The following is a 6,220-nucleotide window of genomic DNA, read 5'->3' on the forward strand; positions in this document are numbered from 1 at the left end:
GGAGTATTCCAATTTTGAGGAGATCCTAGTCCTAGCTGATGGCCTCTCACATTGAAACTAGCCGATAGATGCACCAAAGGGAGGGTAACACTTCAAAATCTTTTTTTTGTCTTAGCACGAAGCTTTCAGGATGTTCTCTAGTAATTCTCTATCAGTGGACAAGGGTCTAAGAGAGGATCCTTTGACTTGCTTGAACGTAGGGATTTACAATCAAGGGGGGGGGGATATTTTTTGGCAAGCATCTTTGGTGAGCATGCATAAAAATGGCATGCGCACTCTCTCTCTCATCTCTCTCCTTTGATTTGTCTTTGGATGTCCCTTTCCTTCTCTCTCTTCCTGCATGTACTCTATCGTTTCTTTTCCACTCCTCTCTCTCTCTCTCTCTCTCTCTCTCAGCTTAGGATATCTATGAAAGATTAAAAGTAAGCATATGTAGAAACATAACCATTTGCTTAAGATATTGAAGTGGATTGCTCGGTTTTTAAGCATGGCATTGATCAATTATGCAAGTATGTAAGACCATACATTTGAACCAACCTTTTGAAAGCAATACAAGTAAGTTTACCATCTAAAAAGTTTCCATCACACACATACACCCAAGCCAAAAAAAATAAACACACCCCCAAAAGAAATATTAGTTTATATTATTAGAAGAAAACTATCAGGTGGCATTTCACCAGTCGAATGCCATTGGCAAGGGGAGGTTGGGGTTAGGGGGTGGAGGGGAAGATGAAAAGGGAGGAAAAGAGGGGTGGAGGGATGTGGGGGGGAGAGAGAGAGAGAGAGAGAGAGAGAGAGAGAGAGAGAGAGCACATACACAAAACTTTTTTAAAATAAAAATTTGAAATAACTATCATGTGGCATATCAATGGGCAAAATGCTAAGCGGTCTTTTTCTTGGGAGATGGGGGGTGGTTTCACATATGCATGAGCAAAACTTCAAAGGATCATAACTTTTGATACATAACTCAAATTGAGATGGTTCAAAATGAAAAATTACTCAAAGTTTAAGCTCTTTCCGTTTGTATGCTTAGGTTTGGGATTAGAAAAAAGCATAAAGTCTATTACAAGTTGCAAAGTTTTAAGTGTGTGTATGGGAATGATGCATGTACATTGAAAAGAGGGGTTTTCAAGCACAAAATCATAATACCTACTTCCCTGAAAGGTAGAATCACTGTAAGGGTTTAAACCGTATTAATCATGTTTTGGGAGATATTATAGCTTACATGTGATAAATCATAATTGTCTACATGCAACTTCATATTATCGCTTGCATGCGATAAATCATAATTTTGGGGATGGTCCAAGAATGAAAAGTGTTTGGAACTTCATGTTCTTCTTGTGTGCATGATCAAAAAAGAGAGTCATAGATTCAGAGCATAGAGGTGGGGGAGAGAGAAAAAGGAGGAAAAGTGGGGAGGGAGTGGAGAATAGTAGAGAGGGGAGAGGAGAGGAGGGAGAGTGTGCTCACCATTTTTGCACACGCTTGCTAGAAAATGCTCTCACCAAAAACTTACAGCTAGCTACCTTTGTGACAACCTCATAGGGATTGTAAGAATCCTTCTCTCAGATATCCTTGAGGGGGGGCTGCAAAGAATCCAACATATTGTCTAGCATTTTGGATGGGGCTACCGTCAGGTGATCTTGATTCCTCCTACACATATTGTCTAGCATTTTGGATGGGGCTACCTTCAAGTGAGCTCGATTCCTCCTATGGATAATTTCCTCTATGACAAGATTGCAATTGATCGGTGGGGATCATATGTCAAGTATTGCACTTAGCTTAACATGGATTAATGTGAATTTTCAATTGTAGATTGAACCAAAATTTTATTGTGATTTTTTCTACACAAAAATAGAAAAGCATTCGGAGCTCTAGATTGAGAGTTATGGACTTTAGAAGAAACTCTACCCATTATGTTGAGATGATGTCCAATAACTTCAATATTGATAAATACAATGATAACTTCAATATTGGGAGACGGCACTAAAATATATATATATATATGTGATAGCTATCAAAAAATTCGGAGTCTCTTAGTGTATCTCCTTGGTATAAAGTTCTTCATAGTATGTTAGATGATGTCCAATAATTTCAATATTGGTAAATACAATGATAACTTCAATATTGATAGGGAGATGATGCTCAAAAAATACATATGTGGTAGCTATCAGACAATTGGGAGTCTCATAGTGTATCTCCTTGGTGTGACGTTCTTCATAATAAACATATTGGTTGCACCCACACTATGCAAGCTAAAGAGATGCCATGTCATGTTCTAGTATCAAACTATAACATCTAAGCTATTTAAAAGCAACTCATTAACCCAAAGAACTCAAGGTAATGATCGATGTTCTTGTGGTGGAAAAAGGAGTATCTCGTTCAAGGAGGCAAAGATACAAATTCTATTGGGGGAAAAGGAGTATCTAGCTCAAGGAGGTATCAACTCTTTATTCAAAGATACACATTCTTTCTCTTATTTCTCATTAAATTAACTTTTTTTGGGTTCTTTCTTATAGAATGATGCATATAGAATCTACATTGTTGATAATGTATGCTTTTGCACAGCTTTGCCTAAACTAAGTAAGCATGAGAAAAAGAAAGAAAATGGATCATACAACCATAGGGATTACAACACTATGAACTATAGATTATTTGGACAAATATTCAAGCATGAATAGGATATATGCAAATATATATTTGAGAGTATAAATGCATTAAGATTCTTTTGTTTATAACATACCATATTAGAATGATAAATATATGTTGTGTTCTATTTGTGATCATATAAGTAGTACTTCTACAAACTCTCAAAGAGAAAAATATTTTACGTATCTACTTAAAGGTTTGCAAAATGTATTTGAGTAGATGCCAATATGGTTAGAGTTTCTATTATTCGGCACACGTATGATACCATGAGTGGATTAAACTAACTATGATTAGAGAAAAGTAAAAAAAAAAACCATATGAATTGACTAGAATCACAATGACATTCTTGCTAAGCAAGAGGAGACATGAATGCTATATATATACATCTCAAAAACTTTAAAGTGTTATTAGACAATGATATATTATATGTCATCTATTTTTGCTCACATCATAAGAAAAAGGCTAAAAGAATTAAGCATTGTATTTGTTACTTTTCTAAATGTCATGCTGGTTTTGGGATAGTATTAGATGTCGATGAATTTGACAATCGACAACAACAATGCTTGGACCTATACCAAAATCAAGATGATGAATGAAGTGATGCAGTATAGTAATTCCTACTGCGTACTTGGATACAATACCCCATGAAGATCGACCATCAATCTCCTAAGCCATACATACTCAATTGTAGTTGTGAAGGTTGCATTGTACTCAGCCTCACATGAAGAGGTGGCCACAATGCATAAATGCACGGAATTTAGAGTCACTTCCCCTAGCATAATACAACGCTAGACATTGGGTGCCTTATAAATATCTGAAAATATGTTTTATTGCATACCAACGAATGGCCTTCGGGATGTGTGTAGGTCAATCAAGCAACCAATAGCCTGTGACATCTCAAATTGAATATCAAGACATGTGTTGCATAAAGAAGGCAAACAATAGACAGACTGTATAGAGTGAGATCAAATTGTCTAGCATCATCTTAAAAGAGTTTAAGACCTAGTTCAAAATCGCATGTTAAACCTATTTAAAATTCCTTATATATACTTGGACTATTTTATGACATTGCCCTGTTGTGACTATATAAACTGAATTTTCAAATACTAGTGCAACATTCTCAAATCCGACATTTCAAATGAAGCTTCAGCATCTCTCTTGAATTTAAACATATAGGGTACTTTCGATTGGAGTGTTGTTTAGACCTTGGCTAGTCAAATAAGTATGAATCCTCTCATACCAAGCCCATGGAGCTTGTTTGGGCCCATAAACCAATAGGTTGACTAACACATACTTCCTCATGCAAGTCCTCATTCCAACCATGATGAGCTTTCAATGAAATAACACACTTAATGATGGTCGTGCAAGTCCTCAACTACACTATCCAAGTTTTCCTTAAAAGCATCTGAGATATATTCTCTCCTTGATCTGGAAAACTTTGCAATCTATTTCATTTTCAATCCTTGCAACAAAATGTTGAAAATACATTAGATTTCTACTTGAAAGGATAGATCCATGCAAATTTGAAGAAATAATCAATAATACAAATTCTTTTCCAAGGAAGGTGTCCTCATGGGACCACACATCACCATCTATGAGCTTCAATTTTCTATCAACGCTAATTAATTCATCCTTTGGAAAGGCATTCATGTGCATCTTTCCCAAAATGCATCCATGTTGAGCATCTCCATTGTTGGGCATAAGCAATACCATAATATGTTTCTATAATAGCATTAAACTATCAGAGCTCACATGGCCAAATCTAGCATGCCACAATTATGCATCTTTAGTTGTAGAAGCTATTGTTGCCACACAAGCATTTTGCATACGACTATCATCTGTATCCACAGCTAATATAAACCATGATGTAAAGTACCTAGACTAATTATCTGATAGTCTTTTTTCTCTCTCTTACAATGCACTCATCATCCTCATATGTGACAACATGTCGTCTTCTACAAACGAGAAAATCAAAAGCAATTTTTTTAAATTCCTAGAAAGTAAAGGATGTCTGGAAGACAAATCAATTTGATCTACTAATGACAATAATCCTTCCAACTCCCCTCACAAAATATGAAGAATTATTGACACAAGACAATGTTTTACCAACAAGAGCGAGCTGCAAATATCAATAAATAAATGTTTCCTTAAATGTAATGTACCTAAATGCACCACTATCAAAATACCAAATTGCATCTGAAGTATCACACACACTAAGTGAACTGACCTCAACATAGGGATCATAACTGCATACCAAAAGGACCAATCTTCAACGACATAATCTGTTGAAGCCTCCTTGTGAATATTTGAAGCATTAGAAACTAAGATTAACATTCTAGCTTCCTCATCCTCCTTTTCCAATCTTTTTCGACATTCACTGATATAATAACCTGTTTTTTAAACCATAATGACACCTTCCCTCCTTTGCATCATTCTTTGCCTTCTTAGATGGATATCTATAAGCAACTGTAGATTGTGCACCACCTTCATGCTTGCTCTGACTCTTATCATTAATAGAAAGTGCCTTATCATTGCAACAAGATGATGATTTATTTTTTCTTGTTTGTTCCTCCGACATCTCCTTTATTTTATTCAATTCTTTACCACTACCTCCTCAAACTAAAGAGATCAAGTGATTGTACCAACAATCAAAAGTTTCCCACCCTTATTGCATTGTGCATCAATTGACTCTTGTCTTTACCCATCAAGCATTTTTATTTAAAAAGAACACATTTCCCTGGAGAGCTCTACTCATGAGGTTGGAGCTAGTAGAGAAGAATATCAGATGTTAGGAATGGAAGTTGGAGTGCCTAGACTAATTCTGTGGCAAAATGGGTGCTACATAGAGAGGGCTCTGCAGGGATCTTGGCAGGCACCACTTTATTGGACCACTCCCTTGCAGTTTTGCAATTAGATCAGCCCCATAGAGGTCTCCCCTAAAGGGGGGTTTATATCTCAAATGATATCCTTTTAGAACGAGGAGGTGCAATATCTATTGCAAAGATCTAGCAACATCTAGGAGGGCCTCGTGAGGGTTGGGCCGCTTGGGTGGCTAAATCAATTCAGAGGAGTAGGACACGACTACAATCATAGGCCCTAAAATGGAGACATGCTCTTCAGGAGCAGAAGAGAGCTTGTGATAAGACTTATCTTCCATCGAGAGCCCGAGACAAGCTCTTCAGGAGCGGAAGAGAGCCCGTGACAAGACTTATCTTCCATCAAGAGACTCAAAGAGTAGGATCTAGGCTCTCAGTTATGGCTAAAATGAGAAAAATAACCCAATTACTATTCCATGGAAAAAACTCATCATTGGAGAAAAAATGACCCCAAGGGCATATTCGCATCACTATTGATAATTTAACAATTGTTACTTCAGGATGCATGTTACGTCATTTTTAGAACCGTGGTTCATTCATTGCATGAGGATTAGATTAATGCATAGATTCAAAATGCAAGCATGCTCAATTTTGGCTCCATTTCCAACACAATTTGTATCTTTTTCTCGTAATCTAGACTCATGATGTCTTTCTCCTTGAATGCTCATGTAGGATTTGAAATTTAAATTTACTTT

Source organism: Dipteris shenzhenensis, chromosome 13, assembly GCF_047967505.1.
Source record: "Dipteris shenzhenensis isolate YYH24624 ecotype China chromosome 13, Dip_SZ_1.0, whole genome shotgun sequence".
Taxonomy (NCBI): Eukaryota; Viridiplantae; Streptophyta; class Polypodiopsida; order Gleicheniales; family Dipteridaceae; genus Dipteris; species Dipteris shenzhenensis.